This window comes from Pituophis catenifer, unplaced genomic scaffold (assembly GCF_029215685.1).
Source record: "Pituophis catenifer annectens isolate HBS135680 unplaced genomic scaffold, rPitCat1.0.hap2 SCAF_9, whole genome shotgun sequence".
In the NCBI taxonomy this organism is placed as follows: Eukaryota; Metazoa; Chordata; class Lepidosauria; order Squamata; family Colubridae; genus Pituophis; species Pituophis catenifer.
The window spans coordinates 846,374-860,000 of NW_027256889.1; positions in this window are offsets into that span (position 1 = coordinate 846,374).

The following is a 13,627-nucleotide window of genomic DNA, read 5'->3' on the forward strand; positions in this document are numbered from 1 at the left end:
TGGCAGAGAGGGAAGCAAGAATCAATCAGAATAGAGCTGGAAGGGACCTTGGAAGTCATCTAGTCAGGGATTGTTTTCAGGAAAAAAAGATATGGCTATAATGGGGAGGGGGAGTATTTGCTGTAGCAGTTTGCCCCTTGAGAGTTGTGATGGGCAAGAAGGACCCTGGCGCTTGTGGTCTCTGGATGGAGGTGACAAGTGGTGCCCATCCTCTGCTGGGGAGGTCAGCTTCCAGAGTGCCACCCCACCCCACCCCCACAATCTGGGGAGGTGGGTTGAGGGCCAAATGCTTGAGGATGGGGCCAAAATCTCCCCAAAGAGTCATTAGTGATGTAATACCACAGAGGTGTTCAACCTTGGGAACGTTAAGACTTGTGGACCAACTCTCAGAATTCCCCAGCAAAATGTTGATCATCTCCCCAGGATTCACTTCCTGTTGCTGTTTCCTCCCTCGGGTCCAGGAAGGAGGGCTCCACAGGGGTTCCTGTCCAGGGGGTCAGAGATCCACCCCCCTTCCACCCCTCTTTCTCTCTTGGCCCATCCAGGCTGGCTGGTTCCTTTCTCCACCTGGACCGGGAAGGGCGGAGTGATGGGTCATGGGTGGCTCCTGTCTGCCCCAAAAGCGTGTTTTGTGCCTCTTTGGGAGAAGCTATTTGTGGCCGGACCTGTCCGGCTGTGGGCAGCAGGCCAGTTGTTGGATCAGCTCCCCCCCAGGCCAACTTAGACACACACACACACACACACACACACACACACACACACACACCGTCTCCAGAAGCCTTTCAACAACCATTTTGCAGGTTTATCGATTGGCGTTCCCAGTTTGGTTGCCTCTGCCTCTTTAATTCCAGGGCAAACCTCTTAGAGATGCCCACCACGGATTAACTCAGCCCCCTCCCCAAGATAAGCAGAGCGGTTTATCTGCTAGTGATGTCCCTCCCTAAACAGTATCGATCCTGAAGCCGTTTGCATGGAAAGTGGGAGGAAGGAAGCAGGTTGACCTGAACTGGAGCTGAAGGAGAAAAAGAAGAAAATATCGAGCTTCATTTCTACTCCCCACAAGAGCCCCTCAGCCTCTGGCGAGCAGTTTTCGGTTACGCCAAATCTGGACATTTGATTCTGCAGTTGGGACATAGAGGTAGTCCTCGACTTACGACCACAATTGACTCCAAAATTTCTGTCGCTAAGCGAGATAGTTGTTAGGTGAGTTTTGCCCCATTTTACGACCTTGCTTGCCATAACTGTTAACTGAATCACTGCACTTGTTAAGTTAGCCACACAGTTCTTAAATGCTTCCGGCTTCCCCATTGGCTTTAACAGATGAACAGAGTTGGAAGGGACCTTGTAGGTCATCTAGTCCAACCCCCTGCCCAAGCAGGAGACCCTGCCCCTTTTCTGACAGACAGACAGTCCAGTCAGGATTTGCTGGTCGGAAGGTCGCAAAAGGGGACCACGTGACCCTGGGACCCTTTCAACTCTCATAAATAGGATTCGGTTGCCAAACGTCCCAATATTGATCGCGTGACCACAACGGTCAGAAGTCACTCGTTTCAGTGCCGTTGTAACTTTGAACCGTCATTAAATGAACTGTTGTAAGTTGAGGCTTACCAGTACAGGGATTGGGGTTTTTTTTCCCCTTGGGGAAGCGAGGGGTTGAAATGTGCCATTTTTCCCCCTGGATTCTAGAATATCCCCTTCCTGGTTTTCAGGTTTCCTGCCTGGAGCTGCCCCCATTTCCCCTCCCTCCTGGCTACTCTGTGCCCCCCTCTGGTGCCACCTCCTTGGTCTGGAGAGGATCCAGAATCCTGTCGGCACCGTTTGGTCACCGGACCTCAGTCGACTGTGGCATGACTCATTCGGGGCTGACCGGTCATGTAAAGAAACCCTCCCTGGCTGTGTCCAGAGAGCTTGCTTTCTGCTGGAGAGGCCCTCCGGCCTCCTCTCTCTCCCGCCTTCTTCCTAAGCCAAGCCCCATGCCAGTCCCAACCAGCCGTTGCCCAGGTGGGGCTGTCTGGGCTTTTCATGGGCAGAATCCACAGAGATGAGTAAAGGTTGCGTTGGGTTGCATCATCCCACTTGGCTGTTTGGACTTCCCTTCAGGCCAGGGGGAGAGGTGGGCAGTCAGCAGCTGGACGACTGGTCCCTGCCCACCCCCTTCCCAGCCAAAATACGCAGAAAGTAAAAGGTGGGAAAAAAGCAACTAAGCCTGGGAAAAATAACTCTGAATTTATTTTGAAAGAGATTCATATACATTAACGCAGGAAATTCCAACCTTGGCAACTTTACGACTTGTGGACTTCAACTCCCAGAATTCCCCAGCCAGTGCATGCTGGGGAATTCTAGCTTGTTGCCCAAACTAGGTAACATCCTGAGTGCTCTGATGGGGTTACCTAGTTTGGTAATGAAACGTCTGCAAAAAACAAGCAAGCTCCCCGGGTCAATCCTGAGCTGCACATATTCTCCTTCATTAGGTAGTCCTCTGGGCCACGAAGCCTTTCGCTCTCCTGCCACCGGTGCTGAAAACCACTGGCCGATCTCTGGCAGGAAAAGGGCCACAGGGCCCACGTGCTGCATGGTGCCATGTCACCAAGGCTTGAGTCTCTCTAGGGTGGTGACTGCTGCTGACCCCCCCCACCCCCCCCGTGCCCTTCCAGCCTCTCCCACCGGCCTCTGCTAAGTGCAAAGCTTTTAACGCTCTTTGAATTTCCTGACGAGTCAAATGGGAGCTGCACACTTTCCCCCTTCAAGGTCTCTGATTTATGCCAGCCGCAACGGGCGGACATGGCAAACAGAGCCAGCCAGGGAAGGGAGGGGACGGCGGTGGGAAGAAGGCGGAGAGGCGGAGATGGGCCACTTTTGTCTTGGCAGATGTTCTGGTGCTCCCAGGCAGCTGGAAAAGACGGCCTTTCAGGGCCCCAGGGAAAGGGCCCCCCAATTGCAGTTCCAAGAGAGGGGAGACCCCAGAGAAGCCTGGCAAGGAGGGTGGCGACCCAGGCCAATCTTGGTTGTGAAGAAGCCAAGTTCAGCTGGCAAGGCAAGGCGTGGGATGTCCTGCGACTCCTTTAGCCTTCCTGCCCTCTGCTCTTCCCCCTCCCCATTCCAGCCCCCCTGTTGGTATTGCTGAGGGGTGCCCTCCAATGCCAGCAGCCACTTAATCAGCATCCCCAGACCCTCCGTGGCAGCCACGAGCCTCTAATGTGTGACTAATGAGACATTCGTGACCTGGTGGCATAGATTAATCCTGCCCAGGGAGGCTTGGTGGATGGGCCAGGTGGAGCTTTGCAGGAGAGGGGGGGGCAAACGGGGATCCTTTATGCAAGGGAGGGGCTCTCTTGGCAGTGTGAGCCCTGAATTGGGGGATTGAAGGGGTGTCTGAGTCTCACCCAAGGAAGCTGAAGGGCTCCTGGCATCTCAGATGTTCCTGGATAATTGATAGCTCAGGAGGAGCAGCAAAGCTGCCCGATGACCCCCCCCTTGCCGTTTCCTCCCCCACATTGTCCGAGGCTTTTCTCATCTTCCTAGAAAATGCCGTTTGCTCCTGGAGATTGTAGCCCCGAGGATCGCTGGTGAGAGTGGGCTTCGCTGGGGAAAGGCGGAGAGGGAGGCCGCCATGCACACGTGTGTGCAAGCGTGCGTGTCTCTCTCTGCCCTGGGTGGGGTCTGCACGGAGCGAGCGACATAAAAGAACTAAATTTGGCATCGGAGGAAAGCCAAACGGACCGTGCCAAGCGCTCCGCCCTCTCTGGGACGGCTCACCTGTCCTGTGCTGAGTTTGCAAGTCCGGGCAGGTCTTCAGTTGCCTCCAGGGTCGCCCCCCCCCCAAACCATTGCTGGCTTCTTGACTATTCAGGCAGGACTAGGCCTTGCCGAGAGATTATTTACTGCTTGCCAACAAGTCATAAGGACTAGGAACTTGATTTCTGGTGCAGTTGTTGAAAGGGCCCCTGAACTGGGTTGGAACATAGAAGCATAGGGTTGAAAGGGACTTTGGAGGTCCTCTAGTCCAACCCCCTGCCTAGCCAATTCCTGAAAGACTGTTTGCCCGGTGCAGCTCAAAGAGGGCCAGAGACGTGGGGCGAGCCGCCTCTCCCCGTGGCTCTTCTGGGTGCAGCACAGCGGCAGTTTGGCAAAACCCATCCTTGGCAGCTGTCCCTCCAGTGTGGGCCAAGGGATTCCGTCACCCAGCTCGGCCTCCGGTGAGGTCATCGAAACTGCTTGGGAGGGTTAAAGGAAAGGATACCAAGAGGTGCCACTTCTTGGCAGCAGAGCCAGTTCAGTGGAAAACCAGCCAGCTCCTCCCTGCAGTGGCACTTCCGGAGGACGCTTGGATCGGATCAGGGCTCTCCTTCTTCTTCTTCTTTTTTTAGAAGTTTTTTTTTCTGCGACTTGTTTTATGGTGATGGTTTTCATTTTATGTGGATTTTATTTCTACCGTGGAGGTTTAAGCTGTTCTCTCCCCCCACCCCCCCATTGAGTGAAGTGCTGAGAGCCTGATTGAAACAGGAGGCAAATGTAATAAATAAATAAACGCTGCATGTGAGACCATAAGACCCCAACCAGAATTCCAGATTGTCCAGGGATTAGTTGCAAATGGTTTATGATTGTCGCAAAGGGATTTCTGTCTACCTGCAGGACACAGTGGCCCCAATGTTGAAGTGGGCAGAGACGGGGGGGGCGTGCCCCCTCCCCATCCTCAGTGAGGATGCTATTCACAAGGCCGGTGCTGCCTTTCCATCACGGGACTGGCGGCATCCGGGACCCCCCAGGCCGGAGTCCTGAGCGGGTGCCCCCCCATCAGAAGTCCAGGTCCTTAACTTGCGACTGTAATAGAGCCTGATTTTACAACCTTTTTTTTTTGTGGTGGCCGTTAAGCAAATGGTGCAGTTGTAAAATGAATCCATGGTCATTAAGTGAACTCGTTTGCTATGGGGCATTTCTTCAAAAAAATCGGAACTAAACACTAGTTTTTGCCAAAAATGTGTATTGTGGTCACGTGACCAGGGGGCCCTTGCTGACGGCCATGAATGCACCCACATGACTGAGGGGGGAGAGGGAAGAGCTGGGTGTCGTAACTTCGGAACTGTCATAAATTTGGAACCTTTTTGGGGTGGGAGTCCCTTTGCCAGGTGGGTCGAGTTCACACAATCTCTCCCAGGAATCTAAGCCTGATGGGAGACGCTTCCATTCCTTTCACCAGGTGGGGTCTGTAGCTCTGTGCCAGGAAGGGGCAGCCGGGGGATCTGGGACCCCAAAGACCCCCGACGTCCCTTCTGAGGTCTGCAGAGGAGCCCCTGGATATGGCAGGCTGGGCTCCCTTGTGGGGGGGGGGCGTTTGGGGTGCCTCACCTGCCTGCCAGCCCCAAACATCCCCCATTTGGGGGCTGCTGCCGTTAACAAGGCTGCTGCCTCTTCTCTCCGTTTTGACAAGTGTGGGGGTGGAGGGGGGGTAGGTCCACGGCTGCCGAGAGGGGGATTTCCTGGGAGGTGCAGAATTCAATTTATATGTAAATGTGCCTGCCAAAATTTTTAAAAATAAAGAATTAGTAGGGTTTGGCCTGACGGGATCGGCTGGAATGTAAAGAGACAGAACACATGTAGGCGGTGATGGGGAGAAAGGAGGGCCTTCCTCAGCCTCCATCCCCCCCCCCCGGGGTCGTTGGAGCCCCAGGAGTTAAAACAGCAGAACAGGAGGTGCTCCCATGTGGGGCTGAGCGAAGCTCCCGTATCTTGTTCCGCACCGTCACGGGTTGTCTTCAGATAAATTATGATTTGCCTAACTCTGGTTTATCAACTTTTGTCAAGCTGGCTTCACACGACACGAAGACCGAGAGAATCTCACGGGAGAGTTAGCCTGTCGTGGAAACCTGGCTTCCCAAATGGCCAGGGGCTCTTTCCACTGACCCTGGTGGCTTTCCTTCTGCTTGCCTCCTTTAGCGGCATCTGACCAGCGTTGCATCTAGAGGACTGCCCCCCCCCCCAAATCAGGGAGCTGCTTCTCTCCTCTTTTAAAAATGAATTCTCATGACCCCCAGTGAGAGCTGAGCCATCTTGCAGGGCTCAAAGGAGGGTCTCACCTGAGCATAAGGGGGGAGGGGGCGGGAGGGGGGCCTGTCTAGTCCATGGCTGCTTTTCCTTTCTGGTTCCTTCTGTGTGTCGCTTTCACCTTCGTTGATTTTTCTGCCTTTCCGTGACACTTTTGCTTTAAGCGCTGTTTTTAAAACATGGAAATGGAATGAATGAATACAAATGAGTCTGTGGTCTCCTCTGAAAAGGGGGGGGGGCAGGCGATTAAGCTGGCCGCAGCTTCTCCTTGATAGGAATGCAGGGGGAAGGGGCCGCCTCTGACGCATCAGCTGAGGTGGGTGGGTAGGCAGCAGGGATTAGAGATGGCAGGGAAGCAGCACCTGATGGGTGGCATCCGAGGCTCCTGGCACCAGCCTATCATGGGGTGGGGGTGGGCAAACGCTCATTCTTCCCCCCCAAACCTACAGCCAGGGGCTGTGTCCCACAAGCAAGCTCCCTGACCCCAGATTCCGGTGTCAAAACCAGCCCCCTCCCTTCCCTGCCTCCCCCACCACTGCCAGCATCCGAAATGGTGCCCTTTGGCTGTATTTCCGAGGAATTTGGGTGCTTATTAGTTTTCATCAGCTTCGCTGAAGTCTATTAAAATCCAATTACACAGCCAGAAGCACAAGGCTAAAAGCTCCTCGGCTGGGGCTGCGGCCCTGGTGCCCCCTCCCCAGAAGGAAAGGCAGGTGGAAGAAGCAGCTTCCACCCCCGAGTCTCTCCTTGCCTCCAATCCCTCTAAGGGGCTTGAGAGAGACCCAGATCTGGGGGTCCCCTCTGCATAGCTCCAAGTCCAGGAATGAGAAATTCTCAAGGGGGGGGGATCAGACAGTTGCCCCCCCCCCTTTGAGATGCAGCCAGATAAGAGAGACTGAGATTTGGCTGCTATTGAGGGTGCTGCTATTAGAGTGGAGGGGAGGCCTCGTCCCCCCCTCCCCCGTCAGACCCGTCTTCAAAATGCCTCCGGCGTCTTCAGGCATTTTTAGGTCGGTCTGTCAACGAAGGCAGCAGGCAAGGGGGCTGCCATCTGCAAGCCTTCTGCCCTCTGGCAGACACCTGGGCAGCAGGTGACCCCTCGGGTTGACCCTCCTCTGCTCTGGCTTCACGTTTAGGGCCGAAAGGGGGATCCCAGCGGTGGGCACCCAGTTGCCGTTTCTTTTGGGATGCCTCGGACCAGGGGAGGACAATGAAATTTTCCCCAGGGGTCACGTGGCAAACTGTGAATGCTGTGGAGGGCTGAAACAACACACCTGTGAAGGTGTGCAGGGATGCATGCACCCCCCACACACACACACATGTAAATTGGGGGGAAAATAGCAAGGCAGGTGGGGATGGGGGTGAAGGAAGAAAAAAAATGCCCACCACTCTATTCCTGTCCAAAAGGTTTGCATCACGAAAAGCCAAAGGCCTGAGCCAGTGGGGGTGAGGGGCTGTTTCCTTGTGGATCTGCTTACCCCCCCCCCCACCCTCTCTCTGCCCCCAATCTGAAGAACCCCCTTTTAGCAAATGGGGAGCAGAGACCGCTGCAGACAGAGAAGGCCCAAAGCTCTTCCTGTGACTTCCTGAGTCCATTTCTGCAAATAAAGAATTGCCAGGACACGCCAGGCTGAACCAGTCAGGGGGCAATGCTGCCACCGGCCCCCTCCCCCCCTCCCTTCTGGCCAGGGAAGTAATTGCTAAGTTCTAAAGGGACCCTCCTCCCCCTCCCAATTTAATATCGGCAGCTGCATCGGGGAGAGAGGAGGGGGATTAATAAGTCAGGCTGCGGAGAGAGGCAATTGGGGCACAGAGATTGGAAGCTGGCCTGGGAAGGAGATTTTGCGGGGCGAGGGTGTGTGTGTGTGTGTGTGTGTGTGTGTGTGTGTGTGTGTGTGTGTGTTGGGCGGGGGTGCAAGCTGACCGCCTCTGAGGGACCCGGATAATCCTGCATGGAGGGTGTCTGAGGAGGAGATGGCTAGCCAGGGGCAGAATTGCCTGCCCCTGCCATTAAGAAAATTTATTTTATTTTATTTTATTTTGAATTTGTATACCGCCCTTCTCCCTGAGGACTCAGGACGGTGAACAGCCAAGTAAAAACATCAAGTACAAATATTAAAATACAGTTAAAAATATACATATATAAATTTGGCCCCGTTAATTAAAAAAACAATAAAACACTTAAAAACACTTAAAAAATGAGGCCATGCCTCCCGTAGTGGGTTTCTTTTGCACCCCCCCTTCCCCAGTGTTCCAATTGCAAGGGAGAACAAAGCCGAGGCACTTTGTACATGCTCAGAGGGACCATCCTTGACTTGGTACCATGCTGATGCTCCGGTTGAAGCCCACAGCTGTAAAACCCCACACTCCGGAGGCTGCTTTCTGGAGCTCCTGCACAGGTAGTCCTCAATTTATGTCCACAATTGAGCCCAACCTTTCTGTTGATAAGTGAGACGGTTCTTAAGTGAGCGTTGCCCACCTTTCTTGCCACAGTTGTTAAAGTGAATCACCATGATTTTTAATGCCACAGTCGCTAAGTGAGCCTGGCTTCCCTGTTGACTTTGCTTGTCAGAAGGTCACAAAAGGGGGTCACGTCACCCTGGGAGGCTGCAAGCGTTGTAAATATGAAGCAGTTGCCAAGCGCCTGGATTCTGATCACGTGACCCCAGGGAGGCTGAAACAGTTGTGTGAAAAATGTAATGTCATTTTTTTCAGTGCCGTTGTAACTTTGGTCACTAAACAAACAGTTGTAAGTCAAGGACTACCTGTATAAGGGCTTCTGCGCCCCCCGTGTTCCCCTTCCTCTCAAACCTCCCCAGGTGTGCACTCCACACGCCGATCTGCAACACGTGTCACCCGAAGGAAAAATGGTGAATTTTTTTACAGGGTTAATTTTGGCCACTTCCTAAGGTGTGAAATCTTACGGGTAAGTTGGCATTTAATATTAGGAGGAGAGTCTGAGCAGCTCCTGGGATCCTTCCTGCAGGAAGAAACACGACTTGGGGGATCCCAGACCTGCCAGATTTGTGACCTGCCAATTTTTAATACTTTGGCTTTTGTCCCTGACCGCTCGGAGGGCTAAGTGGGTAACGACACAGGATTATAGATGGAGGTTGGCTGCGAAAGGGTGACTTTGTGCGAATGATTTCCAGGGATTTCGAGCTGTCGAAAACTAAACAAACTGCCTGGGAATTGTGTGTGAAAAAAGAGTGAGGGTGTAAAAAAGATCCCTCTAAATCTGAGTCATATGCAGGGTAATGGTTCAATCTGCATTTTTCCTATTTATTTGTCCAATCTCCAATTCGGACATTTGCCTGCGAAGGTTCCCTTCTCTCAAAGGGCCTTAATTCCCAAAGCAAGGCGGTCGCTCCTGGGGAAGGGCTGCTCAGCCAACCCGGAGCAAGACGACGGCGGAGGAAAGAAGTCGCGTTTTAATTCCTGCCCCCCCCCACCCACCCCCCCGTAGCACCGCCTTTGCCTGCCGGCCCCGAGACCTGAACTAAGGCCGAGAGTCGCTTCTGCGGCAGGTCCGGGGAGGCTGAAGCGCCGCTGCGTCCTCGGAGCTCAGGGCGCAGAGTTCCTCCGCCCCACCGGGCTCTGCCGGGGCTGAACGGCCCGCCCCCTCTACCCGGCAGCCGGCCGCCCCTTCCCCAACGAGGCTCCGGCCTTCGCACGTGCTCAGAGGGTCCGGCCGGGGGCTGCCTGGAAAGGTGGGGCGGGCTCCCCCTGCAGCCGCCTCTTCCTCGGAGCCATCGGGCGGCTCAAGCCTCGCCAGCCCCGGCAGCGCCACCGGCACTTCCCGGGAGAACTTTGCCGCCGCCGCAGCCGGGGAGGGAGGGGCGTGGGCGGGGCGGGTCCGCAGCGGAGAGCGCGCCTTCTAGGCTCCCGGTCAGCTGCGTCCTCGGGGCCGCTTTCTGCGCGGGGAGGCTCCGCCCGCCGGTTCTCCCCTCGGTTCCGCCCGAGCCGCTGCCCGCCGCCTCCCTTCGCAGCCCGGCCCGCTGCAGCTGCCGCGCCTCGCCTGGCTGGGCGCCGATGGCCGCGCCGCGCTCCCCGCCCGGGCCGCTGGGCTGCGAGGGGCGGCTGGGCGGCGGGCGGGCCTGAGGACCGGCGCGGGGCTGCGGAGGCAGGTAAGCGGCTGCTGGGCCGGGCCCGGGGGAAGCCTTGGGGGGCGGCGGGGGCTGCCGAGCACGTGCAGAGGGCCGGTCCCGCACGGGGAGCCCCTGGAGCCCCTCCCGCCCCGTGCAAGGGGCGCTGGCGGGCTGGGCTGGGCTGGGCCGGGCCTCTGAGCATAGGCAGAGCGGCGGAACAGCCGCGGCGCCTCCGCCTCCTGCGCAGCGGCCTGGCTGGACCGCTCCCGGCCGGGCTCTGCCTTTGGGGGGGGGGGCGGGGGGCGAGGCGTTCGGTGGGGTGGGGGAGTGGGGGTCACGTGCCCTGAGACAGACGGAGGGCGGCGAATGCGGGATTCCTGGGGTTCCGGCGCTGCGTGTCTCGGGGTCTCGCTCGGCTCGCCTCTCCTCTCCCCGGCCTTCGTCCCTTGGGGGCCGCAACGCCCCCTCCGCTGCCCGCCCCCCCCCCCCGAGCTCTTCAGCCAGGAGGACAAAGGCGACCAGCAGAAGCCCGCCCGCCTCTCCCTCTCGCTCGCTCGCTCGCTCTCAGGAGGCCCCCGGGGAGCAGCCCCCCTTTGCTGGAGGCGGAAGCCGGGATTGAGTTTTCCTTAAAAACGGGGGACTGGAAGAGGGCGATCCGGATTCCCAACAACAGTCGAATTAATGGGGGAGGGGTGTCTGGGAAGCCCCCCCCCCCCCCCCAACGGCCTGGCCTTGCTTTGCCTGGCTGGGCCTTTGGAATAAATTCCGTAACAAGAAAGGCGGCCGGGGCTTTGCAATCCTAATGCATCATGCAAATGATCCAAATTACTGACAGACTGTATGCATTAATTGGGGCAACGCAAATCTGAACTTTTTTCAATGGGGAGAAGAAGAAGAAAAAGCTGCTGCATTTGAACAAATGCAGGGACTTGGGCTGCTTGTCCAGGAATTCCCAGCCCTCCGTTTAGTTTTCCCCAGGGAGATCAAAGGCTTTGGATTCTTTTGGGGGGGGGTGGGGACGAAGAGAAGGTTCCGAATTGTGCTTTGAGGGGTGCTCTCATCAGGGTTTCTGAGGTTAAAGATGATCTTGGTTTGTTTTCTTTCTTTTTGTTCAGAAACTTTTGTAAGGGAGGGGAGGGGTGGCTTTGTGACTTTAAGCCTTGTGGACTTCAACTCCCAGCTATGCTGGTTGGGGAATTCTGGGAATTGAAGTCCACATATCTCAACATCTCCAAGATTGAGAAACTGCTCTAGAGGCTAAGGAGCAGAACAACCAAGTTTCATCTTTGGGGAGGGCTGGAAATATTGTGCAATTAATTCAAGGCTGGGGGAGAATCACTGCCCCCAGCCCCCATGTTTTAATGCGAGTCATCAGATCCTGGATGCTGGTGTTATTCTGACATTCATGCAGCTGGTGGATGAGGTGAGGGGGAGTCAGGAACACAGGCCTCTCTCCTGCACTGTGGGGGGGGGGTGTCCAGTTGGATTCAGAGCAGGGAACTGGGGTGGGGGCTGCATTTCATGTCCCTTTGACTTAGCTCTACACCTCTGCAGCCTGCATCCTCAGCTGGGCAGCTTCTGGTTCTCCAGCTGTTGAGCGGGCTTCCCTTCTTAGCTCTTAGCTGGGCTGGCTAAGGATGATGGAAGCTGGAGTTCCTCCCACCTAGAGGACTAGCACCATCGCCTGCTGAAAGCTGCTGGGGTTTTCAGCTGCTGATCTTGAAATATTGCATCCACACCTCCTTTGATTTAATAGAACAGAAATATAAACTACTCAACAAACATTCCTTTGAATGTTTGGAGTTCTTTTGAGTTGCCAGCTTTGGAGACCCCCCCCCTTCTACATCATAGCACGGAGGTTTTAAAGCAAGTCACTTGGCAAAGCTGGGGCAGGTTCGGCATAGATCCCTGAGCAGCTCCGTCTTTGGGCTTCGGCCAAGCGACCCTGGAATAAACGGAAAAGCCCAAAGGAGATGGACAGCACGAACGTAAAGCCCAAGAAGAACAAAACAAAGCAGTTTTTATAGTCTGGTTTCTCTCATATGTTATCAAAGAGAGAAACAACCTAGAACTAAGGAGACATTTCCTGACAGAACAATTAATGAGTCCAGTGATTTGCCTCCAGAAGTCGTAAATGCTCCATCACTGGAGGTTTTCAAGAAGAGATTGGACAGCCATTTGTGCAGAATAGTATAAGGTTTCCTGCCTAGGCAGGGGGTTGGACTAGAAGACCTCTGAGGTCCTTTCCAACTCTGTATTCTGTTCTGAATGCTGCCCTTGCCCTGAGCTGCTGAAAGTTTGCCTGCCCCAGATATTTGCACGAGTTGTGAAAAATCCCAACTCACACGCCTCTGCCTTTCCCACAATTTGCTTTTCCTTTCCTTTCAATTTAAGGCTCCTTAGGAGCCCCACGTCACTTTCTCTATTAGTGTGACAAATTGCTACAGAGGATTCCACGCTCGAGCAGTGCAGCTTAGTTCTAGGATTCAGTTGTGTGTAAATAAGAACTGGAAGAAGTTAATTCCGAAAGAAGGGAGGCCCTGAAGCTTGAAAAGGCAGGCAAAGGACGGCTGGGTTTGCAAAGTCCTCTGAGTTCCTTTATTCCAGAAAGGCTTCCGATTCCTGTTTTCTCTGCCAAGGTGTTTCCTGGCTTCCTTAGTCTAGGGGCAGGACGGTGTAGTGGTGAGAAACAGCCTGTTCTGAACGTTTCCTTGAAAACTTTTAAGTGGTTTAGAATAGATTAGCAATTTTTTTTCTCCCCGTAAAACAATACAGGAAGTCCTTGATTTATAACTACAACTGAGCGGAAAATTTCTGTTGCTAAGCAAGACAGTTGCTATGTGAGTTTTTCCCCATTTTACAACCTTTCTTGCTATAATTGTTAAGTAAATCACTGTAGTTATTGTTAACGTGGTCATTAAGTGAATCTGGCTTCCCCGTTGACTTTGCTTGGCAGAAGGTCGCAAAAAGGGGATCACGTAAGGCCGGGACACTGCAACTGTCATAATAAGTACCCTGTTTTCCCCAAAATAAGGCATCATCCCCTGATAATAAACCCAATCGGGCTTTGGAGTGCATGGCGATAAGGCCAAGCGCTTATTTCAGGGTTCAAAAAAATATAAGACGGTCTTATTTTTGGGGAAACACGGTACATGCCAGTTGCCAAGCGTCTGAATTTTGATCATGTGACCATGGGGAGGCTGCAACGGTCATAAGTGTGAAAAAGGGGCATAAGTCACTTTTGTTTAGTGCCGCTGTAACCTTGAATGGTCACTAAATGAAGTGTTGTAAGTCGAGGACTACCTGTAATGAGATTTTTGGACACCTTGCAGTTCCGAAATGTTCTCCCATTTGAGAACACGCAAATCGGTTTGAACATTTAAAGAAATTGCTTATTGATACAGCGAGCTGAGCTCAGCTTTGAAGCATCAATTTGACCAGCCAAATTGTAAAATGATTAATCTGCCATTTCCAGCAACGAGAATGCTAATTGCTAA